The sequence below is a fragment of the Squalius cephalus genome (assembly GCF_949319135.1).
Source record: "Squalius cephalus genome assembly, chromosome: 7".
Taxonomy (NCBI): Eukaryota; Metazoa; Chordata; class Actinopteri; order Cypriniformes; family Leuciscidae; genus Squalius; species Squalius cephalus.
The window spans coordinates 30,663,622-30,691,008 of NC_137128.1; the positions used below are offsets into that span (position 1 = coordinate 30,663,622).

General features: G+C 37.2%; 1 long non-coding RNA gene across 2 annotated transcripts in view; it reads left to right on the forward strand.

The window, feature by feature from the left end:
* LOC307161448 overlaps nucleotides 1-27,387 on the forward strand; it is a 43,937-nt gene that overhangs the window by 11,835 nt on the left and 4,715 nt on the right. The window contains exons 4-9 of one of the 2 annotated variants that reach the window (XR_013821729.1): nucleotides 8,616-8,755; nucleotides 11,060-11,250; nucleotides 11,411-11,601; nucleotides 16,681-16,770; nucleotides 19,973-20,068; nucleotides 25,657-25,974. This is a non-coding gene — a long non-coding RNA (uncharacterized lncRNA). Of the gene's footprint in view, nucleotides 1-8,615; nucleotides 8,756-11,059; nucleotides 11,251-11,410; nucleotides 11,602-16,680; nucleotides 16,771-18,173; nucleotides 19,369-19,972; nucleotides 20,069-25,656; nucleotides 25,975-27,387 lie in introns of those variants that run through there. The other variant, XR_013821730.1, reaches the window with a different exon arrangement.

The following is a 27,387-nucleotide window of genomic DNA, read 5'->3' on the forward strand; positions in this document are numbered from 1 at the left end:
ATTATTATAAATTACTTTCAATGTTTACGGAAAGCTCTTTATTTATCTGAAATTACTTTTATATTCAGAAATTACTTAATATCTATGGGAAGCTCTATTTATTTATTATTTATTTATCTATCAGAAATTACTTTAAATATGTATGGAAATCTCTTTTGTGCTGTCTTGCTTTCACACACACGTACCAAGAACCATGTTGTCAGTATTACTGCATTACTTATACTAATAAAATACAGTTTCACTGGTGAAAAGGTACATTGCATTTCTCAACAATGTGGCGACATCACTATTTTGATGTAGTTGCTTTGCTGTTTGCAGAGACACTACTGTCTAACATTGCTGAGAGATGAGGCAGACAGAGGTAATATCATGTCCGGTCACCTTTCTCTCTGCATATAAACTACCAAGCCTCTGTTTACTAGTTCTAAAATAACACTTTCGTATTTTCTGCGCTGATTTTAGTGGTGTTTTAACATGGTAAAATAGGTTTTAAGATAGCTGAGAGCGATGTGACAGCGCTTAAATTTGAAAAATGAATGCATACTTGATCCATTCATTTTGCATATGCGTACTAGTATATACCAAAGCAAAGGTATTAATACCTTCAGGTGTGCATTATTTTTCAATAATTCAACAGTATGGATTAGGGCTGCACAAGATTGCACAAAAAACTGACATTACGATATTTTGTTTTCTGCTATATATATTGCGATATGAAAACAGTTTCACCAGAGGAATAGCTCTATTTGGAAAGAATTATTCATTGTAGAATGATTGGGGTGATTTTGTAGGGAGTGAATCTGCATAAAAAATAATAAACAAATTATAAGCATTGTCACCATTATGTTTAGTTAAGTTTTGTTTTCATGGACTTTTAGTTTGTTGTCATTTGTCATGTGTCTTTGTTCAGATTCCCGCCACTTATCTGTTTTCTTGGTTGGTTACAGTAATTATTAGTTCATCCGTGTCAGCTGTGTTCTATTAATTATCCTCGTTTGTGTTTGCTTTATAAGTTCATCCCTCACATTCATTCTCTGTTCCGTCTATGTTACACTTAGTGTGTGTTTCCCAGCCTGTCTATGTGTCATTTGTATTACCCTCATTAAACTTCATATTGGAACTTTATTCATCATCTTTGTCTGCCTTCCTGCAACCACCTGTGACAAGCATAGATAAATACAATAGAACAAAGATGCAAATTAAATAAATAGCCTTTAGCCTATGTTTTTCAGGTAAGTCTAACAATATTCAGGTACAGAAATTGATTAGTCATATGTCAAAGAACACTGCATAGTCTTCTCTGGAGACAGCAGCAGGAATATTAGGCAGCTGTCACTTTAAGAATGATTGTACGGATCCAGTATAATGATATGCATCTGTTTTCTTTCTCGTAGCCATACGCGACTGTTTAGGAGGGCACTCGCGAGACGATGCATTTTGAAAACTGCGCAAGTACAGTACCAAATGGAGTGCTATTTCTCGTCTTTGTGCGCTCAAATGGTTTAAAAATTTCTTTAAAGGAGTCATCTGATGCCCATTTTCCACAAGTTGGTATAATTCTTTACGGTCTTCATGTAAAGTTTGTAACATCCTTTGGTTAAAATTCCTCAATGGTTCTGTAAAACAACACCCTTTTTACCTACTCAAAAACAGCTCTGTTCACAGCTACCCGTTTCGGTGGTGGTTGTGTCTACACACTGCAAAGACACATTTATATGCAAACACCATATAAAAGTGAATTTTGCATTCGATGACCCCTTTATTGTTTAAACTGACAGGACCTCAAATATGTGCAAATGATAAACTTTCACTCTGTGATGGTTAAAGTTTGCAATTAATCTGAGAATCACATGTGTTTCGAACCGTGGGTCCTGGTCCGTACGTATCAACTACGATCATCCCTATCCACAAATATAGTACACATTTTGGCATCTGTTTTTGACTTCACCCCAATGATAAAGGGAGAGGCATCAGTAAATGGTGACTATCCAACAGGGGGTCACAGAGGTCTGACAGACTGAAAAGATCATGACACTAAAGGATGTACCATCCCATCTGCTTCATCCAATAGAAGAGGAGCTCAATTGCTTAAGGGCTAATTTTGTTGTTTGTAGCTCAGCATGTGAAGTAACCAAGACCAAAGTGAAGAGCTCTGTCCCAACACCCCTTAGGCCGAGAGGGCGCGTGTTTTGCCGGCAGTCCATCGAGGTCTTAATTTATGAAGCACAGCTGTAGCGACTTGTGTTGACCTCTGCTGGGTTGCTATCACAGAGTAAAAGGAGTTCATGGCTCGCCTGAGTTCTGTCACATTACTTATATTTCTAGTCTTATGTTACTTATATTCCTTGTAATGCAACATTAGAAGATATCAGGCCATGTTGACATTTAATTTGCTCATAACCCCTCTCCCAGTTAATTTTGATGATTTGTGTGGAAGTTAATATCATTTGCTTTACATGAGGTTGCTCTCCACATGATCAAAATAATTCAACCACTACTATGTGCTAAACTAAAGTTATGAGCATTTCCTGCACTGATTTTGGTAGGAATTATGCATATTTCAAGATGGCAAAACGTGTTGAGTTTGAAAAAATATTGAATAAATGGACTAAAACTAAATTCACCCAGGTTCGATTTCTTCAGCGTGATCCCCATAGATATACTGCACTTGACGATTTAACATAAAACCAGCAAACAGAGGAAAGATTTTGCGACGGAAGTATGGGTAATTGAGTTTCCTTCCACTCAGCGCCTTTTATAGGGTGCTTTTTTTTCTCTTTCCTTTCTTGAAAAGACGTCTGTGTGGATTTGTGAGACATGGTGAAACAGAGATGTGATTGTACAGAGGAAGGTTCGAGCGTCCTTTCTCTGCTAGTGCAAGCTAAGACGAATATTAGTGTCCAGGAGCCAACACACATCCAGTCTGTTTATATAAACTCTCTGTTGTCCTTCTGTTCTTTCTCTGTTCTCTCGCTAACTCACACACAGAGTCTATTCATACAAGCCCTCACACATACACACACACACAGACGCTATTTATACGATCTCTCTCACACTTATGGCGCGCGCGCATTTTTTTTTTTACAATTGCGGCAGATATCAGTACCATTCAGAATTATATTAGGCATTTGTATGCATTTATATCAAGTAGACATTATATAAAATATAATAGATTATTTTTATTGTTATTGTTTTATTTTTACAATTTTTATAATTTTAAAGTGTAGACATTATTTGACAAATAAATATATACTATTATTGTTGTTATATTTTTTTACTTAAATTCTATTTGGAATTATTTATTGATTTAATTACATTTTTATTTAAAAAATGTGTGTGTGTGTGTATGCGCACGTGTGGATTTAGTGGCCTGCACGTATTAGGTTTCATGAGTGAAAGGCCAGCGGGCCGGTTGTAGGGCCCTATAGCTCAGCTGCAGTGATATGTCAGTGGAGTTCTGTCAGATCAGACCTTTCCTCTCCACATCGGCGCCAGCCTGCCTTGCCCGGGACACTATAGAATCACTTACTGGAGGAAAGCATGCTTAAATATTTGCTAGAGAATCATATAGGGTTATTGTATTTGTCGTGAGACATTGTAGGGGCCATATTATTAATGTTTTTCTTTATCAGACTTGAGGAAGTGATAGGGCTTTTGGAGTATGGTAAACATTTACATGAGCACTGACAATGTATTGTCAAGAATCAGACAATTGAAACAATAGCTTGTGTTGCAGTAGGTTGTTTTTGGTTGTTGTCCACAGCAAAAACTTTCATCTATGTGGCACAATGTTTTAATCTCTAGTTTGGCTTTACTTTTGATATAGACATTTTGGGCAATACAATAATGTATTGACCGACTGCTGTTTTGCATGGTTTTTATACATATACTGCTCATGCTAAGTGTTACTGCATGCTTTAATCAGGCGTCAGTACATTTGAATGAATTATGGAAAAAATTATAACCGATATATAGGAAACTAAGAAAATGGGCCAATATTATGACGACGAGGATGATAATAATAAAAGATTAATTATGGCCGATACGGTCATCAATGTGTTGTGCATCTTTATCACCACTTTTAATCATTGTTTGGGTCAGGAGTCCAGAGGTCTGTTTTCATCATGTTCCTGTGCACCATTTGCTTGTTGACCTAGAAGGACCTCGCATATATGACATTAGACTTGATGGCCTGATAACACAGGAAGCTTGAGGATCAGGAGCTCACTGTATCATCATAACACCAGCATGCTTTTGCTTTATGGGGTCCCGAACTCCCGGGTGTATAGACCAGCACTATTTTGTTATGATGTCACTGAACGTGGCCGAATTCCTATTGACCCACGGACCCATGTTAGAAGCTGGGGATTTTACCCTGCGGCATTACTTTTGTATCCCTACCAATCTGTGTACCACCATTTAAATGTCTTTTCCTGGGATTGAGGCCCATGGGAATAGCTGTGGATCTGATAGCAAAGTCGGTTTTTGTATAGCTTTGTTGCTCTTAGAGATTTGTTTCCATTAGCTAGAGGTGCTGCCCAGCTGAGAGAGTTAGCTGAGTACACACAGACAGGAAGATGTCACATTCATCTCCATTACAGACAGCAGAGTCAGCTGAGTGCAGAGAGAGAGAGGGAGGAGGGGGAGGAGCGGAGAGTTAGAAGGGGCGGGACCATTAAAGAGTGATGGTCTTTTTTTCCTAAATGAGTTTGAGAAGGTGCATTGAGTTCAAACTGAGTCATCATCACACCGCAGATCTCTCACTCTCTCAAACCCTGTAGCGCAAAGGAAATACTCGCAAAGGAAATACTCTTTAGAGCCATGATTCTTCCTTCAGGTGTTCGTGTAGATTTCCTCAGAGTAATTTGCAAAAATTTGACGGATTTGCAGTGTTTAGCAAGTAGTAAATGTTCCAGACAACAGTGTTGTTATTGTTAACTAAAACTATTAAATATTGTTATTTTAAAATGAAACTGATATAAAATAAACTATTAATAATATTAGATTAAATGAAAATTAGAAATGACACTTAACTGAAATGTTTTAGTTGAAGTACTAAAATTACTAAAATAAAAATAAAGCTAAATAGAAATATAAAAAATCGAATAAAATGACAAATGCACTTAATAAAATTACTGAAATTAAAATGAAAACTTAAAATAAAACCCAAATCAAAATATTAATAAATACTATAAAAGTACAGTTCATTTAGGTGCAGTCATTATAGGGTATTCTTGCTAACTAGATTATGGGCTTTTCTTTACTGGACTTTATATGTGCTGAGGTTTAGTGTTAAGCAAATTTGAACAACATCTTTTGACAGAGACATAGTTTTTATTCATTTAACAAAAGGTTTTTGTATTTGCATATAAATGTGATGTGGGTAAAAAAATGTTTAAAATTGCAACAACAAAAATATAAGCTGTTAATAATATTTATTGTATGACTAATTTTATGTTACATTTACCTTTTACTCTCATCTAAGAGCTAACATTCATTTTATGCTCTTGAGTTTCTTTCTTTATGAATATGATTAGCCAGACTGAAAAACTAGGTCTGTGGAGCTTGTAATACACTTTAGTTGCTGTTAATCCTTGACCTCCTGCCAATGATTATGCTTCATGAGTGTATCAGTTGTAGTATTAAAATGAATCCAGAAAGCCTGGAAATACAGACGTTCAAGCCTCTGCAGGTCATAGATATCATAGTTTAATAATCGGACACATTTGCCGTTAACATTTGCAATGCAAATCTCCTCTTTTCTGACTTCTCATTTTGATGTCTACTACTAGTTTTCATATCAACCGTTTCAAGTTTACAGGTTCATCAAAAACAGTTTGCGGTTTCCTTTTGTGTCCTCTTGTGTACAGCATAGAAGTGAACCTGATCACTAAAGTACAATGAATGACCTGTTCTCCAATTCTTTCTCATTGCTCACATCCGTTAACATCCGTGTTATAAACAGTCTTTATCAATGAATCACTATCTTTGACGTATCACAAGTGGTAGTGAGAACTACAAATAAGATGCTAATGGCAAACACATGTTTTACTGGCTTGTAATGCCTTGGGAAAATATTAACCAGACAACTCCAGACACACAACTTATGGCTTATAAAAAAACAAAACGTTCAGATTTCACACAGTCCTCTACCACCACCGCTTGACCGCCCGCCTGATGTGGATAGGATTTCATAATTCTCTCATAACAATGTACCGCGTTCATATTTTCCTGAAGAGGACTCCTCACCCTGACTCACGTGTGCTCAATGCGGTTGGCATTGCGGATTTCCTCTGATTCACTTGTTTTGGCTGTTTGATACTTCCTTTTCTATCCTTTTGCTGTTACATCCCATTGTCTGATGTGATGAGGCCCGGAAAGTAATGTGTTGTTGTAAAGAATTGAATCTTAGAATAGAAAGGATTGTGTGTGCCTTTCATATGTAAATGCATATAAAACAGGACATTTTTCTTCCAAGATGGTGACAGTGACTATTTATTATAGGCATTGGGATATATTGTGTGAATAAAAGACTAGTATTATTATCCTCATCAGTAAACCTGTGGCGATGCGAGTCTGGTAGTCTCTTTGGGATTGTAAGCGAGTACAATGAGTAAGATGTACATACCTGATATTTACTTTACTGCATGTTTAAAAATGAATGCTTCATTCAATACTACTGTATTGCAAAATTTGGCATGTTGGCTCATTCATTCACTACCATTCTGAAGTTTAGGGTCAGTAAAATGTATTTATTTTATTTTTAAAGAAATGAATACTTTTATTCAGCAAGGATGCATGAAATTGACCATAACTTGCTGTAAAGACATTTGTAATGTAAAAAAAAAGTTATTTCAAATAAATGCTGTTCTTTTTAGCTTTATGCATCAAAGAATCCTGGAAAAAACAATCACGGTTTCCACAAAAATATAAGCAGTATAACTGTTTTTGACTGGAGGAATAGCTGCGGGAGTAATCAGCTTTGTCATCACAGGAATACATTACAATGTAAAATTGATCAAAATAGAAAACAGTTATATTAAATTGTAATAATATTTCAATTTTAATTGTATATAATAATCTTTTACTGTATTTTTGATCAAATAAATGCAGCCTTTGTGAACAAAAGAGACTTTTATCAGTGAAAGGTTACATTTCTGTTATACTAAATCTTGAAACTCTGCTTGATTTCTATTTTCTAGGACTGGAACTAACTGTTTTAATATTGACGACAACCAGAGAGAACCTGAGATATATTTGAGGGGTTGAGTGTATAATTATGGGGACATCCTCTTTTCATTTACAGTCTTCCCTTCTTCTGTCTGGCCTCTGTAGTGATTAAACATTATTCATAAAATCCTAGTTAGTCATTTAAAATATTTCAGGGAGACTGTGACCCATCATTTGGTTTGTTCCTCATTTTAAACTCTGTTGGAAACATTGGATAAGTTTAAGTAGTTAGTATGTGATGTGGTTGGAGAATCACATCTGATTACTAACAACCCCACCAACCTGAATTCAAGAGTGAATTTTAGATTAGTTCCAGAATTTTCTAGAATTTAACTAGGAAACGGAATGGCTGTTGCATAGGCAACAGAAATTTTCTGTATCGGCAACAGCATAGGCAAATGCGTACAGCGTCTCAATGTTCCTATCCACGTGTTTGACACATTAGGGGAATTTGGCTTTTGTCTGGTTCCTCTTTTCTGGTTTCTGCTCCTTTAAATGTAGTGGGACTCTTACCTTTAAATGTGTGTCAACATCAAAGGAGACGTCAGCGGTTAACGCATGAACAGAAAGCAAGTGTGCATATCTAATGGAACGTAAGCGAAAGTTTCTTCTGGAGGTTCCACTGAGGCCTATGTTCCTCCAGCAGCAGTTGATAATCGATCTGAATTTGAGTTGACGTAAATTTCAGTGTTAAACTACTTTTCTCCTAAGCTGTAGGTTCATATATAGAGACAACTAAAAGACAATGGGTATCTTTCATTGACCATGTATACACACAAATTTGTGTGCATACAATTTGCATACAAACATTTTCACAAACAAATCATAATTCTCTTTGAATAACTTTCATACTAACATTTGTATAGGCATGGTTGGTCGTTTTATGCAAATGACACAGTCCCGCATTTAAAATGCTCCAAATATATGAATAATCCACATAGTTATTATTGAATGAGACCCATTGACTTCTCAAAAGTGTAAACACTGGCACTTCAGTAACATTACACTTTATTTGAGCAGTCATTTTATGGCTTAACCAGTGGAGTTAGTTTGTGAAACTTGTTCAGAAGTAGTCATTATTATTTAAAAAAATTAATTTGGTGTTCCTAGGCACTAACTCAACAGTAACTGAGGTAAATGACTCTGCTATATTTAATCTATCTACTAACAAACAAGGAATACAAGTTTTTTTATTATTATTTTTATTAATGCTGCTTTGGCAACTCTAGTAAAATAATTGACTACAGTACATGCAAACCTGTGGTATGCAAATGTAAACCTTGGGTAGGTAGTGATGTTAATAGGTTACAAGCAGGTGATAAAGTGCATAAAGTGCAGGATTTATGGTTTGTCAGTCATATTTTTCTGTTGTTTTTCTTCACTAGAGTGACCATATCAGTGGGGTTTGTGCTGAGGATAGCAGTGTATTACTCACTCCTTCCTGAAAATGTGTGGGGACCCTCCCCTCCAGTGGGCCACGGCCAAGAATGTAATACACACCTCTTCTGCATTTGAATACAGCAAAGTAATTTCCAACCACACATGCATCTCTCTCACCGCAGGGAGCAAGACACCTGATCTGAACTATCTCAGCGGAAAGAGAAACCAGACCTTACTACTACACAAAAATAGATGGAAAAGAAAAAAAACAGACAATCATTCCCCCCCCATTTCGATCATCAGCCCACCTATTCTTTCCATTTTCCTCACTTTAGGTGTGAAACATTGAGCTAGGACACTAACTTAATTCGTGAGACTCAGGTAATGCGTCTATTCTAAGAATGGTTTGGATCTCACCCATTTGTTTTGAATGAAAACATTGTAATCAATATTTTACTACAGCAAATATTAGAGCTGCTGTACATAGGCGTTTAGCTGGGGTTTTGAGACTACAAAAGTGGTTTGGTTGCTTTTCAGACCTGGTGTAACTGTTTACTATTAGTCTGCTTATTTACAGTAACATGATTATTGAAGTGTGATTATTCATTCACTGAATCGCATTCATATTGTTTAATAGTACGTAATCAGTTTCTGGATCTTGCTGCAGAATAAAAGACAACCGCAGATGGAAATGAGTAGGGGTGCTGCCTTCATGGTTTTGATCAGATGACACAGATTCAATTCTGTGGTTATCAGCCGCTTTGCCAGGCCTCATTTGGAAGCTGACTGTGATTCCAGCTGACGGACACGGGACGTCATGCGAGCGTTGTGTGCTAATGTGTGTGACGTGCAGTTACTGTGCTTTTCGGGTACGTCATCACTGGAAGCCGGCTACAGATTTCCATCCTGTCCCAAAATGGAATTATGTCAGCTGAATGCTACGCTGGACATGACACAGCAGGTGTTCCTCCCAACGTGGCGCTCAACGTGGGAGGAAAAAAGCCACACGTGAAAGTGCTGTTATGCTGTAGCCTCCTGCAAGGATCAGGTCACCAGGCTTTGGATTGTGACGAGCTTCATCTGGCCTTAGTTGTGTCCTTATATAGCTCAAGATGTTATGACCATGCTTGTAGAAAGCTCAGAATTGTTTTGCAGAATTTGACTGCCCATCTTTCACAAAGTTGTACACATCACTTGCTTCCTGTATGTTTATGCTGTACTGCCCTACAAAGATTGACTCAAGACATGACTCAAATAGGGTTTTCTAAAGTATGTCTGTGCTGTGGCAGACAGATTTGGCTCAATTATGCTTCAATTCCTAGAAAACAGAGTGAAAGTTGTTAAAGTTCAAAATTTTTGGAATTTTTTTATCAATTGCAGTGATGTTAACTGTGTTTTGCCATTTTAGTGCAGTATATTTCAAATGTATTTTAAATATTAATATAGTTTTATTCATTTGATGATGATAATTGATAATTATAAGAATATCAACTATAACAATAAATATTCTTGTGTTAAATATAACATTAATATAACTATTGTTGTTATTATTAATATCATCAATAGTAAAAATAATTGTGGTAATAATAAAAATTATAATATTAAACAATATTCTTATTTTGATCATAGTAAATATATTAATATAACAATGTGGTACATGGTACTTTCATGACCTCATGTTGATTTAAGAGACTGCATGGTTAAATAGGAATGTGATCGCAAACTTCAGTTGCTCTCACTATTGTGATGATTTATCAATGAACAGACAGTTTGCTTTATCTGGGATAGGAATGGTATAGTGTGATCTGACAGCATGTGAAAGTGTTACAGGAAAACCTGTGTGCCTGAGGCCAGTCCAGGTGAGCGCGGTCTCATGTGTCACTGTGTTCAGCTTTATTGACTTTCACTTGAAAAAAAAAGACAGCGCTGGTCTATTGTTCGTTTCACGAGGACTTCCATATATTGGTCTCGATGGATTTATCTTGTATAATCCCAGTTAAATAATCATTGTTGCCTTGTGGTTTTTGACCTGTGTGAACAAACACCATTTTTAAACATTAGGTCACTGTTACACTAAACCAAAGTAATGGTTAGTCAAAGCAAACAAGTCATCTGTTTACAATACATGGAGTGTATTTGCTGCTGATCTTGCCATAAGAAACTGTAGGCATATGCTTGTCCAATCAGCATTTTGCATTCAGTCTTCATTGTGTCATGGAATCTATCATCCAGATCAAATCTGTCAGTGCTATAACAAGTATGTTTAATGAGCAAATAATTGGTGTAGAGCGGTGTGGCATTGTTGTTTCAGCTCTGTTTGCTGCTTTATCTGTTGCTGGAAAAAAATTTCATGAGATCCTACAGTGTCCTCAGGTCTTTCTCACAGCTGGAATTTTGAATAAAAACGGTTGTTTTATTAGTTTCTAAGAGCACTTCCTTTCTGCCATAGCAGGTCTTCCTGGGTTTTTGTGTCTCCAGTGGGCGTCACTGAAGCTTTGAAACAGCTTGAAGGTCTTCCTCATCAATCTGACCCATTCCTCCTGTTTCTCTCATTGCCACCAGCAACCTCCTCTTTACATGCTGTTCTTCCGTAGCGCAAGACTCCCCACCGAATTCACCCTAAACCCTGAGCTATTCATAGTATGTTTCTTTATTCTTCCCAGAATCCTTTCTGCTTCACAGTATTTTCTCTTATTGTATGATTCTGAAAAGAAATATTTGATCATTTTGTGCAGCTAGTTCCTGAATGCTTTTTGACGTTTTATTCTGTTTCTGAGGTACACATTTTTCTTCTCAACAGTGTGCCACTTTCCCTTGTGTCCTAGAGAGGCTGTTCCTGGCCTGTCACTCTGAGGGGCCTCTGAGCGTTTTCCCCCGGCTGTGCGTGCAGCTGTGCCGCAGTAAAACTTCCACCATCAGCAGCTGATAGTGATCTTTGTTTGCAGTGCAGCATCTGCATAATCAGTATGCGTGTCTGTGTTCTCACTCAGGGTAAGCAAGTTCTCTTGTTCATACATTGGAGAACTTTCTCTTGTTTTACCTCACCCACATACAGTAGACTTGGCCTGGCACACCTCCAAAGCTGCTCGGGCCACTTTGCTGGTTTGGATTCTGTGTGTACAATCATTCTGAAAAATGCCAAATCCGCAATTATCATTCATGGTTGAATGAAATTCAGTTTGGGCGCACTGGGGCTTTTATTTTATGTTGAGGGTATATATATACCATAAAGTTTGGGGTTGCTATGACTTTTTTGTTTTTTAAAGAAGTCTCTTATGCTCGCCAATGCTGCATTTACTTTATTAGCAAAAAACAGTAATGTTGTAAAATATCATTACAGTTTAAAATAATATTTTAAAATATAATTTATTCCTGTGATGCAAAGCTGAATTTTCAGCATCATTACTTCAGCTTCAGAGCCACATGATCCTTCAGAAATCACAATAGATTTGGTGCTCAAGAAACATTTCTTAGTATTATTGTCAATGTGGATTTATTTATTTTTATTTTTAATCGAGGTTAAAACAATTGTAACAATGTAAAAAGTTATTTTTACTGTCACTTTTAGTTTAATGTGTCTTTGCTGAATAAAAATATTGATTTATTTCCAAAAAAAGTTCTGAAGCAAAAGTTTTGAACAGTTTTGGTGTGTGTGTGTGTGATTAATGAGTTTTCTCCAATGAAAGTGTCTTTACTGCAGATTTAAGCATATCCAGACAGAGTTAGCGTTTTGCGGTAGGGGGGTAAGAAATATATCGCAAACTCTGTGATACAGTTAAGGTACTGCTTATTTATATAACAACACATCTCGCATAACAAATGGAATATACACTACTGATTAGGTTTTGACGTCACTATGGGGGAATGGAATAACCTGATTTTTAATAAAGTCTTGTAAAGTCTTGCTTATTGCCAATGTTGATGTCAAAGTGTTTCGTAAACACCGCTTAATTGCTACAAATGTTATGAGATCACATAATTGTAATGGCTTGCCTCTTCAAACTGCCTGCATAACAATGTTTATTGACAAAATCCTCAGCATGTGGTTCGCAAGTCTTGACAAGGTTTAAATTACTATCTCTTCAAATCCCTCACCATGATAAATTCTGCAGGAGGAGGATTCATAAATCTTAAGATCGCAGGGTAATTACCTTTTAAACAAGCTCACAAATGGAGCAATTACAATGTTTTAGATCCCAAAGGGAGGCATTTACATTGGTAATCAAAAGGACAGCAATTCTGGTAAACACAAATGCTGTGAATTTAAATATTCAAATCGGATCCTTCTCTCCAATCCCCAATTGCCCCCCTGAGCCAGATGAAACAGCTGACCTATTTGTCAATGACCCCTTACTAGAAAACAACACGTACCCTAAGCAGTGAATCCGTGAAGACAGGATTTTCATTGCTTTGTGAGGATGAGTGTGACATTCTCCGATTTCATGCTGTTATTCAACAGCTGGTGGGTCGATGCCAGCTTCACATGCGTCACGTGTAGCTGCAGTCACCTGACCTGTGTGGCGGTATTGTTGACAGCAATTGCCTGAAGACTGACTGACATTTAACTGAAGAATAACTGCCAGACCAAATCATCTATGTGTGTGTTGAGGAACAGTAAGTCCTCTGTATGTTCTATTTGCTCAGAATAAACTGTTTGTCACATGAGCATTTTCATGTTTAGCAGGGTGTCTTTACTTTTTACGCTTCAGGCTCTTGAAAGAGTCTTGTAGAACGTCTTGTTGGCAGTTCATAGTTACAGTTGTAAAAGGGTTAACTGTTTTCTCCAGACTTTGTTTGTTGCCTGCAGGCCTGAACTTTGTTGATTTGACCCCAGTTAAAGGATGAAAGAGATGTTTGACTCTCGGCAGCGCTGCAACAAATTCCTTGAGATCAGTACAGACTGACAGTAAACTCTCACGAGTCACAAATATTTTGGTCCTCATCTGGTTTGTTTTCGCATCTACCGTAGTAACCAGGATGTATGTAAAGACTTTTCTGTGATCAGAATAATTAAATGTCCCACTTTCTGTTAATTAATATTCTGTGTAAGTTTATCAGTATTATCTTGAGAGTGCTCATTGGTTGGTTTGGTCTTTCACTATCTTATTTTATCCACTATCTTATTTGGTAATCTTATCCCAAACTCAGTATATATATATATATATATATATGTGTGTATGTATATGTATGTATGTGTGTGTATATGTATGTATGTGTATATGTATATGTATATATATAAAAATAAATAAATAAATACACATACACATATACACACACAGACACAGACACAGACACAGACACAGACACAGACACAGACACAGACACAGACACAGACACAGACACAGACACAGACACAGACACAGACACAGACACAGACACAGACACAGACACAGACACAGACACAGACACAGACACAGACACAGACACAGACACAGACACAGACACAGACACACACACAGACACACACACAGACACACACACAGACACACACACACACACACACACAGACACACACACAGACACACACACAGACACACACACAGACAGACACACAGACACACAGACACACACACACACAGACACACACACACACAGACACACACACACACAGACACACACACACACACACACACACAGACACACAGACACACACACAGACACATACACATTTAGGGGTGTGGTCCTAGTCAAGGCAATCTCCTGAACTCCAAACTGAATGTCAGAATGGGAAAGAAAGGTGATTTAAGCAATTTTGAGCGTGGCATGGTTGTTGGTGCCAGACGGGCCGGTCTGAGTATTTCACAATCTGCTCAGTTACTGGGATTTTCCCGCACAACCACTTCTAGGGTTTACAAAGAATGGTGTGAAAAGGGAAAAACATCCAGTATGCGGCAGTCCTGTGGGCGAAAATGCCTTGTTGATGCTAGAGGTCAGAGGAGAATGGGCCAACTGATTCAAGCTGATAGAAGAGCAACTTTGACTGAAATAACCACTCGTTACAACCGAGGTATGCAGCAAAGCATTTGTGAAGCCACAACACGCACAACCTTGAGGCGGATGGGCTACAACAGCAGAAGACCCCACCGGGTACCACTCATCTCCACTACAAATAGGAAAAAGAGGCTACAACTTGCACGAGCTCACCAAAATTGGACAGTTGAAGACTGGAAAAATGTTGCCTGGTCTGATGAGTCTCGATTTCTGTTGAGACATTCAGATGGTAGAGTCAGAATTTGGCGTAAACAGAATGAGAACATGGATCCATCATGCCTTGTTACCACTGTGCAGGCTGGTGGTGGTGGTGTAATGATGTGGGGGATGTTTTCTTGGCACATTTCAGGCCCCTTAGTGCCAATTGGGCATCGTTTAAATGCCACGGCCTACCTGAACATTGTTTCTGACCATGTCCATCCCTTTATGACCACCATGTACCCATCCTCTGATGGCTACTTCCAGCAGGATAATGCACCATGTCACAAAGCTCGAATCATTTCAAATTGGTTTATTGAACATGACAATGAGTTCACTGTACTAAAATGGCCCCCACAGTCACCAGATCTCAACCCAATAGAGCATCTTTGGGATGTGGTGGAACGGGAGCTTCGTACCCTGGATGTGCATCCCACAAATCTCCATCAACTGCAAGATGCTATCCTATCAATATGGGCCAACATTTCTAAAGAATGCTTTCAGCACCTTGTTGAATCAATGCCACGTAGAATTAAGGCAGTTCTGAAGGTGAAAGGGGGTCAAACACAGTATTAGTATGGTGTTCTTAATAATCCTTTAGGTGAGTGTATATAAAAGTTAACGTACAGCCCTGTATATGTATATATATATATATATAACAGTTGTAGCACAAGTAGAGGGGTGGGTGATATGGCAAAAATAACATATCACGATTGTTTTCAGGCAAATCACAATTCATTGTGAAATAAAATAAGTCAATACTTTTATTCATCAAGGAAGGATGAGTTAAACTGATCAAAAGTTACAGTAAAGACATTTATAATGTTAGAAAATATTCTATTTTAAATAAATGCTGTTCTTTTGAACTTTCTATTCATCAAAGAATTTTGAAAAAAACTGTTTTCAACATTGATAATAATGAATGTTTCTTGAGCATCAAATCAGCATATTAGAGTGATTTCTGAAGGATCTTGTGACACTGAAGACTGGAGTAATGATGCTGAAAATTCAGCTTTGATCACAGGAATAAATTACAGTTTAAAATATATTAAAATAGAAAACAGTCATTTTAAATTGTCATAATATTTCACAATATTACGTTTTTTTTTTTTATCAAATAAATGCAGCCTTGAAGATACTTCTTTTAAAAACATTAAAAATCTTACTGACCCCAAACTTTTGTGTGTGTGTGTGTGTGTGTGTGTGTGTGTGTGTGTGTGTGTGTGTGTGTGTGTGTGTGTGTGTGTGTGTGTGTGTGTGTGTGTATGTATGTGAATACTTCTTGTATTCAGCAAGTCTGCATTAAATTGATCAAAAATCACAGTAAGGTCATTTATATTGTTATAAAATATATCCATTTCAAATAAATGCTGTTTAAACTTTCTATCACAACTGTTTTCAACATTGATAATTAGGCCTATAAGAAATGTCATCAAATCAGTTTATTAGAATGATTTCCGAAGGATCATGCATGTGACACTGAAGAATGGAGTAATGACTGCTGAAAATTCAGCTTTGCCATGCCAGGAATAATATATATATTATATAATAATAATAATAATAATATATATATATATAATAAAATATATTAAAATAGAAAATTATTTTAAAATAATGTTTCACAATATTACTTTCACTGTATTTTTGATTAAATAAAAGCAGCTTTGATGAACATAAGAGACTTAGTGGAGTAAACTGGCATTTGAAATCTAATTTAAATCTGGAAATAAACAGACCTCTTGACCTCTCTGTATGTTGTTTTGTAAGTTAATAGAGACCTGTACCAGTTCTTTGATTTCTTCCTAGTATGTTGGTGCATTTGTTTGAAAGACAGAAACTAACATTTTGTGTAGAGAGTGACATGTTTGATTATCTTATCAGTGCACTGATAATAGGCTGAACATGCCCTGTACTGATGGATTGTCCTCAAAGGATGCCGGCAGAACACAACATGGACAGGAACTCTGGGAGGTTTGTAAACACACCCTGAAAGCCAGCATTGAAGCACAATTGTCAATATGTATCTTCAAACAGCAGTGTTGAGATTACGCTCGCCCGCTCACTCACACACAAGTTAACATAACGTGCCAGACTTTCACCATGGAGGCATTATGGATGTGATGGGAACCAACCAGGCTCATTGTGTTACAAACTAGGAGTCTTCAGTGCACGAGCACTGCTGTCCTAGTAACTCATACCCAGCCACTTTTGTGGCATTGCCTGAATGTAATGGCCATGATACATTAGCAACTTTTTGGAGCCTGTATAAAATGGGTGGTTTTAACCATATGTAGCATGTCTTTCTCTGGAGGGTTTGTACTAATGCTATTGGGAATTTGGATCCCAGCAGAGTAATGCCCTATTGTGTTGGTCGTGCTCTGACAAAATGCTCTAGTCAAGAAAGAATTATAGGTTCAAAGCTCAACAAGAAAGGATGCACACAGTAATAAAATTGAACACCACTCACTTGGGTTTTATTGTAGTATGTGTTGTCAGTGAATCATTCTGATTAGATATTAGATAACATAGGCCTATGTGTGTTTGGTGAAAACCACTATGCATTTGCTGTGTTTTTGCTTGTTATATCTTGGAATTGACCTAGAATTATAAATAATGGTGTGCCATCCATGAAGAGATGAGTAAATTTGCTTTAATCTAACACAAACCTGCTGACAGCCTCCTGTCATTCGATAAGATCAACCAATGTGTTGGCTGATGGTTTTTCGTGTTTGTGTGAGATCCGATTTGATCAAACATGGCTGAATGTTGCTAATAAAATCTGGTTCCCCTGGTATAGTTTCCAAACCCACGGCGCTGTTTAGCTACAGCTCTTTTATTAAGAAACCTAAGCGCTCAATAAGTGAACTGCAGAATCCTTTTTAATAACACCAGTAAAACTTTATGGTTGTACTGTTTTGCTTTTTCTCATTGCTGCACTTTTACAGAGAGTGAAGTAATGCTGTTTTGAAAATATAATGACAGTGTCTTTTTGTTATTGAGCAAGCTGTTTGTGCTACAGATATAAATAATACCATATTGTTGTTGGTACTTTTTATTTGACATAAATTGAGTTATGATAGTTATGATATTAATCTGACATTTAAACATACAGTGCCCTTTTTTTGCCCCCTCCCCCCAAACTTTTTTTTTTTTTTTCTAAGCACAGCATAGTGGTGAATTTTACATGGGTGAACGCCACAATTTTTTTTTAGAATATGTCCAATTAACCGTATGTACTTTCAATGGTTATCCTCAGAGGTGGGTAATCCACTCTGATTTCATTAGGGGTAATTTCTCGTCTGCGCCCACGTGAAAAAGCCCAGCGTGCAGTTGAATAGCACCTCTGTCATACTGACTCATCTGCTCCTCTCTAGGGCTCTCTTCATACTCTGAGCTGAGGCTGCAGTGGGCGTCTTCTACTTGCCTGTGATCTTTCCTGCTCGGCTGACACCCTTGCCTGCCCCATACTCAATACTCGCTCTAAGTGAGAGTTGCTTTGGTGCTGGCATGAGCCAGACCTCTTTGGCAGGATATAGGCGAGTTGGCCTTGCCAGGCATACTTGGCTGTGTGTGTCTGGTTCCCAGAAGGTTGCTAGTATTCTAGTCTGGCTCTGATTCCTTGTTCTCACAGGACTTAGTGTTTATTTTTGCCTGCCCTACTAGTCAGCTACCTGTATGTTTTGTGTGTATGTGAATGCGTGTATGTTTATCTGCAAGTTCATTTGAGTTCATTGCACACAGTACATGCATATAACACCAAAACTCTCTGAAGCAGCATCCAATGCTATCTCCTCTGCTCTTGCTGTGAAACAATCTGCTGAGATTCCATATTTTATTTGATGATTTTAATGCACAGATCACGCAAGCCTGACAATTATATTTTGGTGGAATTGTCTTGAATAGATCGCAAGGTTTGCTGGATTATTATATTCATTAATGTGTGACTTGTATTTGTTTTCCTGGCCTTGACTTTTAGACTTAAGTCAAGCACTCAGAATATACTATTAATCACATAAGACTCTGCGTCACTTGCTCTTCCTCTGTCTGTATTGTGATGCTGTATAGCCTATATATGGACGAGAGGAAATCTAATCTGTGTACACAAACAGCTTTGAAACTGGCAATAATTGTTAAATATTACACTGTTTGACTGCTAGTCACACCTTGGATGTAAACTGCCATTCCAAATGTTATCTGTCATGGTACTTATGGTCATGGTGCATATAAACTGTGGTTTGGGTAAATCATAATGTAATTTGGTGACTGGATACTTTAAAAAATATGTAATATTATATTATATTATATATAATATTTTCACTGTGCTTTTCAGTATCTTTCTCTCCTTTTTCAAATTACCCAAAATGGAGTTATTTGTCATTTTATATGTTTCTTTTCAGGTATATTGTGTATTGTCTGTCATGGAAAGGGACAAAAGCTAGCATATGTGATATTATTTACTGAAAGTGCTTATCTTTCCACTCTACAATAAAAGTATGGTAGTGGCTTTTCTTTATTTATCATCATGTACTTCTTTAATGAATGAGGTTATCATCTATGAAAGTGTGTTTAGTATTTGTTATCAAGGTTAATTTAACCTTTAACTTGACCTTTAGTATAGGGCATCAACATTAACCATTAAGTGCATAGCATTTTTTTTTTATTTTTTTTATTGAAAGTAGATCCAGATACTGTAAACCTGATCACAAAGCAGATTTAGAAGAAGTGTAGACTAGTAAATAGATTCTGGCAAAATCACACAAAATATTGTGTAGATTTTAATTATAATTTTCTTCTTCTTTTTTAAATCTTACTACTAAAGCTTGAATCTTGAGAGACCTCTCAAAACCAGGTTTTTGCTATTAAAATTGAGATGAAGAAAGTGAAATGAAACTGCTGTGGGTCTTTAAATGGCAGATTAGAAACTACGCTAGTAGTTGACAGGTTGTATTTCCTGTGTAAGATCACTGTGCAACATCTGCCCACTCTTTGAGATCAATGATTTCAGAGCCTATTTCCAGCCCCTTATAAAACAGTGGTGAAATGACGGAATAACAACTCAACTTTATCTCTTAATTTTTCTTAAGTTACATGAGCAGAACCCTGTGAGAACAACTAAATGAAATCTGCTTATGACAATAAATAATTCATGTTTTTTGTTTTTTTTTCTTTGTAGGATGAGAGAAAAATATTGAGAATGTAGACCCACAAAGAGTCATCTTCATCTTCAAAATGGAGCTTGTTTTTTTTCCTGAACAAGTTTGAGTCTGAGGTAAATCACCCTACACAGTAGTGCTGTCATGAACCTACACTATTTTTGTTTGAGGAAAAAATGGACATCTCGTCATAGAAAGTTATTCTCTGTTGAGTGTTCAGTTACAAGAAAACCCAGGTCCCTTGGCAGAGAGTTAAGAAACAGAGTGAAAGTGTGAGGCAGCATAGATGAACGGTGGACTCGCTGGGGCCTAGTTCTTCAAAAATACCCAGCGTTTCCTGTGCTCTCCTTCACACATCTAAAACCTCAGCACAAGAGCAATTCTGAGAATTGTCATCACATTCTCTTTATAAGGAATTAACCCCTCTGACACCAAAAGAACGCCTAGGGGTTTCCTTATTGAGTTCTAACACAGTGCTAATTAGAATACTGAAAGCGTCATAAAAGTCCACATCTAGCTGGTCTTAAGTAAGCCCTATTTAATTAGACTTAGGGTAATGATTTAGGGTCATGTCCACCATAATCTGATCAGGCACTTTCGTAGGGTGTGTTCACGCAGGATGCATTGTTGTGTTCAAAAACAACCTGACAGGAAGCATAACAATGTAACCGAATGCAGGGGTCTTACATTTTTATTTTTTGGTTACTTTTAACTTTAATTTTAAATTGACACGTCATTATAAAATACAATGCACGTGGTGTGAGATGCTGAAAGACCACAAAAGATGCTAAATATGTCACATGCAACTGACCTTTATTTATATAGCGCTTTATACAATACAGATTGTTGTGATAAAAATAACGATTCGATGCAAAAAGAATTCAGTTCTGCTGTAGAGCAACTCTAAAAAGCTAATCGTAAACAGTCATTATTCAGTTAAATTTCGGCATTTTGGCTCAATAACTGGGTAAAGTACATCAATTATGAAATGAGTTCAATTCAGCTACAATGCAGTTCAACAGAAGACAGTAAAGTTGAGTTCTTATCCAATACTCTCAGTGCAGTCAAATCAGTAATATTGCTGAAAATTAAGTCAAGTCAAGTCACCTTCATTTATATAGCGCTTTTAACAATATGGATTGTTTCAAAGCAGCTTTACAGTGATAATAGGAAATTACTGTAACAGATTGTTTAGGCTTTACAACAGCTCTAGGATAAAGTTATTGTCCAGCTAAAGTTAGTTTTGATTGATTGATTCACTTCCGTTGCGAAGATCATTAGTTATTAACTTAGGGGCCGCTAACACAACACCGTTCTAACAGGAAAACCCTTAACACGCTCCGGCCGCCCATCCGCCTCAAAAACGCAAACCCGCGAAAACGCAGATGTCGCCCACATGCACATTACGTGATCAGTCCAAAGGTATGCACGTTTGAATATATATATGTGCGCAGGCGTGTACAAATCAACCCTCAAGAAACTACTTGTCTGGCCTTAAAAATTTATAATACAGAATTTTTTTTTGTCGCGTCTGCGTAGCCATGCGACTATGCAAGCCAGAGGTGAACAAAAGACGAATAAGTATATTTAAAAGAAGTATAAAGTTAATGCTGGTATCATTGTAAAAAATGTTTAACAGTCTATTGTTATAGCTATCTAATGGCATTTTTATGTTTATGCAAATTGTAAAGATTTTAAGTTTTTTAATAAAATATGTATCAAAATATTTAGTTGTTTGTTTCTTTTTGGAGTCATAAATCTATTTTAGGGTGCGTTCACACGTGTAGTTCAGTTCACTTGGTTCGTCCTGGTCTGCTTAGCGTTCACATTGGCATTTTTAACACTGAACCTAAAGATACCGAACCTAAAGGCACAGGGATATGTTCACAACCTGACTGTTCAGCTTTTATGACGTATATTTCGCGAGTGAACTTACCGAACATCCATTTTTATTTCAGTTAACGAAAATGTTTTTTGTTACGGATAATAATACCACTTGCCCTTTGCTTAAAAGGGGACAAATTTAGAAACAAAATTCTCTGAGTTTCCGTGTGCTAACAGTCATGCAAAATATTAAAGTTAAAATAAATATAACCTTATAGACCCCATTAACTGACTAATCGACCCTTCTGACCCATCCATAGTGTGACAGAACAGAACAGTGGATGGTTTGTGCTTCGTTGGAAGATAAAAACACTGCTCCCCACCCAGATATGAACAGTAATGAGCGGCAGAGATAGGTGAGACCGAAGAGTTTTGTACGGATTGGTGTTGGAGTTATCTCGCCAACAGAAAGCACTTCCCTTTCTGATAAAGCTGACCGGTCTGTAGTAATCTCAGTCTGACTGAGCCACTGGGTATACAGCCATGACTCTTTCCTGAGAAGCCAATCTCAGTGCTCCTTCTGCATAGACAAACCCAAATACCAGAAAACACACTTGTTATCACTCGGCTCATGCAGGAATCTGTTGGGAAATAACGGGCTGATGTTAAGAAACAACTAAAAGTCCCTACTTTGTCGAGGCTTAGAGAGATGATGTGTTTTTGAGAGTTGGATTATTTGCGTATAAATGGCGTCCTTGTTGAACAAGACGGATCCTCATGCTCTATTGTACTTAATTACTAAAGTGATGTGACACTGTCAATAAAGGTATCAATCATTTTAAAAGTTCTTGAACATTGCTTTGTGTACCTAGTGAAATTATTTTGGCATTGAGATCTTGTACGCTTCCCACTTCCATTCCCACATGATCACTGTGTTAAACTGTTATTTGACCTATAAGGGTCATCAGTCATTCTGCCTGCCTGATTTTCTGCCAGTTTTGTTGATGTTCATCTGCTCCATAGATGACTGGGAAGGACAAATTGAGCTTAGTGGACCTGTCCTCTGCACAACCAAGGACAAAAGACAAGGTCACATTCCTTCTCAAGTTTAGACACAGCATCAACAGTGTAGGGGGAATAAGAAGCAGTGTACAGTATTATAAATAAGGGCTGGAAATTGAAAACAACAAATTGGACATTGAAAAAGTTATACTACTGTACACCATACACCATTCCTGGAATCAAAGGTTGATTCTGAAACTTTCCATTCAACGTATTTTAATCAAGATTAATGGAAACAGGAGGAGTATTTATCAGTCGTTGTTCCACAGCCTTTTTTGACAAAGGAAAGTTTTGTTTTACCATGAAACATGAAATGAGATGTTAAGCAGAATATGCAAGCTGCTTTTATTTTTGGCATGGTGAATTATGGCCCGTTCACTTTTAATAATCATTCTTAAATCTATGCAAATAGGTGTGTAAAATAGTCACCACACTCACCACAGCTACAATGAGACCAACACAAAGGATGAATGATAAAAACAGACAATCAGAATCCACCTGACTTTAAACAGCTTGAGTATTTAATGCGGCAGACACCATAACTGCTGCGTGCTTATAATAAGCAGAACATTATCGTCAGTTGGTGTGGATGCTATGCTAATATAATTATCATTGTAATAGTTATCGTTATAGTTATCTTTATAATTATCGTGATGTTCTGCCAAACATCAACTTTTATTTTTCGCAGAATAAAGAAAATACAGTCCTTTTAATTCACTAAAAGTGTGACCACTTTCACATCAACTTTTACTGTAATGTTCTGCGATGACATGCCTGCTTAAGAAGACTAAACATGGATTCCATCTTTAGTAGAAACCACCTCTGCTCTCACAGTGTCCATTGGAAACAACTGAGAGGGGAAGTCAATATTATGATAGGAGGATGTGTTTGGGTGCCGGGGTTTGGATGTGGTCAGTCCTCTGTTGTTATTTGCTCGCTGTGGGAAATCACTCTTGCGACGGACATGGCTCTACGAGTTGTGGTTTCTGCTGCATAGGAGCAACAGAGTTATGTAATAACTCATAATTCACTTATCACTAATAAATGAAATTCCTGTTTTGTTGGAATTCTAAGAAGGTCTAGTACTTTCCTTGACAGTCACAATGACCTTGCTTGTCTGAAAGAATGTTTAAAAAAATGACATAAGCCACAAAATTGTTAACATTTATGAAGCGCTTGTCAGCACAGACTTTGGAAAAACTGAAAAGGCAGAAAAAAACAGAGTAAAAGAAAGAGAAGCACATGGTGGGAGAATAAGGGAGTAGAAAGAGAGAAATTTTTGGATCGCACCTCCCTCGCTAACTCGTTCCTGTCACAGCTTTCCACCCATTGTGGATTGTTGTTATGGGAACAACCAAAAATCGCTTATGGAAGCGATAACAACAGCGTGTGTGGTTGTGAATTATGTGAGTTTTAATGATGTAAGACGATCTATTGTGCACCATGAACATTTGAGGGATTTTTATGGAGCCTGATATATTTTCCAGCTCAAAATCTTAGTTGATTTGGCTGAAGTTGAAGGCCTTAATTCAATAATAAAGATAAATTACTGCAGTGTCTGAGATGTAGTGATCCATAACTATATAGGCTACAGTTTTTAAGCTGCTGAATCCATGTGAATCCCCCCCTCTGACGTAATTCAACTGAGAGCACGAGTCTAAAGGACGCTGAAGCTGAGTATCTGAAGTCTTCTGTAGGGAAATCTCTTGCTTACTGTGAAACTTGAGCAACAGTGTCTGCACTACAGCTGTGCCGTAATGTACTATAAAATATTCTGTGGTGGTGGAGCATTTCAGGTCGGGGCTGTGATTAGCGCACAAACGTGGAGTAATGTTTCAAGGCCGAAATGAAAATAAACAGACGATCAGGATCAGTTGCTGTCTTTTTTTTTAACACAGACTCAGCTAACCAGACGCTGCGGTCGATTGGACTTTCTGGACATTCTTTCAAATGACAGAGTTGAGTTGTAGGAAAAATATCTCTAGGAAAAACCTTAAATACTGAGCGCACTCTCCTCTTCAGGAGAATGTTTATTCCTCCAGTTGCTTCTCTTTCCACTTCTCTTTCTGCTGCTTCTCTCCTTTTAAATAGAACAGACTGTATTGCAGATGAGGACAGTATTTGCGGAATCTAAATTATAAAGGTGTTCAGACTGGCTGAGATCTTCTTTTGCCAAACATTTCAACTATTCTGCATGTTCAGAAGCTTTGCTGACAGCTGTGGTCACAGATGTCAGAACAATGGCATTAAATGGTCTGATTTGTTGTATTCATGAATGAGACTAATGTGAGTGGTTTTCTCCGATTGTTTGTACATATGTTAGAATTCCTTCATTAGTTGTGATGTGCCCTTTTGTGATGTTGTTAAACAAGCAGAGAGCGTCTCAATAAAGCGTATTGTAATGGTTGTGATAATTCCATCTGTTGGCCTTAAGCCAGAGAACTCCATCTTCTTAATTGAATTTCTCTCATCTGCTAAATGAATGAATGAAATCAGCTTTAAACAACCCTGAATGTTTCCATCTTATTGTCCCTTTTTCCATATTGTCAGGTATATCCTCTTTAAGCATGTACTGTAAATATATGTGACATTACAATTTAAAGATTAAAAGATCATTTACACCAGCCTTTACCCTAATTTGGATTATATTTATGCATTTTCTTTAAAGCTGTCTGATATTTTTTTCTGCTGTCTGACAGTAATCATATAAAGTGCGGCTGGTCATCCATCATTGCTAAATTACATGATTTAGTATTAGGGAATACTGGCATTAGGGAATACAACTCAATCGTGTTTACAGGTCACGTTGTACTTTCAGGTCATACACACACACGATTACTTATTTTCTGGAATCCAGACGACGTATCAGTCGCTCTCCCTGCCAGTGAGGAATACGGTGAAAAGGCCATCATGTGCGATAAGAGCTGGACTGCCTGACCTGCAGAGGACTGGACGGAAAATGAAGCACGGTTAGGCAGTATTAGGAAGGACACACGAGGCTCTTACCTGGGAACACCATCCTGCTGACGTCATTGAGTCACGCTGGCATCAACCGAACTCAAATCATAGCAGTGATGTCACCCGAGATGTTAAATACTGAATGTCACATACTGCTCTCAAAAGATGTGAATTATTGGTAAGATATAATGGTTGTAAAAGCTTAAGCGGGAGTCTTCAGAAAGGGGTAAACTAAGTATTTTTGGATAACAAATGTTTGTGCGTTAAGCACATTAACTTGAATCCAAATCTAAATTTAAGAAGCTAAGTTGTCCCTTTAAATATATAAAAAGTGTGATATTCATCCATATAAATCTAACATAATTTAAAAAAATATGAATAATTATTATTATTAAACAATATGTATAATAATATCAATATGTATTAACCCTTGTGTGGTGTTCATATTTTTGTTACTCAGCCAGTGTTCGTGGGTCTGGTGGACCCGCTGCATTTTTGGGTTTTTAATTCAACACAATCAAAAATGTTATGTTAAAATACTCAACAGATGTTTACTTCATCCCAATTACATAAACAGCATATATGGTCAATATTTTCTCTTTACCTTTGTTAGATCACATTTAAGAATTGCAACCTTGTGTGGGAATGGCAGGAGCAGAAGCACAAAACTCACTCTTGCACTCTTTCACACTTACACACAATCTCTCTCTCACACGCACGCACACACACACTCATGCAGACACATACACACACCCACAACACACACACAGACACACAAAACACACACCCACACACACACACACACACACACACATACACATGCACACACACACACTCACTTGGATATGTGGTGTACGGTCACTCTCCATAGGCATAATGGTTTTTCTAATGTACAAACTGTATAATCTATCCCCCTACACTAACCCTACCACTAAACCTACCAATCACAGAAAACTTTTGGCATTTTTTGAATTTCAAAAAACACCATTTAGTATGTTTTAGTATGAGGACACAGTCGTCATAAACCATGTTTACGTTGTAATACCCATGTCATTATACACATTTGTGTCCTCATAAACCATATACAAGAACATACACACACTAACAGCAGGCCCTGACAGGAGGAGGACAGAGTAAAGGTACACAGGACCTACAATTTCCACACTTTTATTAGCCCCGGGTCCAGTAGACCCGAACATCCTGTGTGTAATATAAATGTGTAGGGGGGGTGTACAGTGTGTTTTCATTAAAAATGTGTTCTGATATATATTCCTCACAGAAAATGAGCCAAGGCCAATGAGTCTCAGTTTGAAAAAATAATTAATTGTATCATTTTTCTTTTAATAACAAATGAAAACGGGTCCAACAGACCCGAACACCATACAAGGGTTAATAGATTTTTATACACTATGTATCAAGGGTCCCTGCTATGGAAGCTTGTTTCCGCCACTGAATAATAAATAAACAATAATAATTGCGACCTTTTATTTCACAATTCTGACTTTTTTTCTCACAATTGCGATATATCAAGTCAGAATTGTGACTTTTTTTCTCAGAATTGCAAGATATGAAGTTGCAATTGTGAGAAATA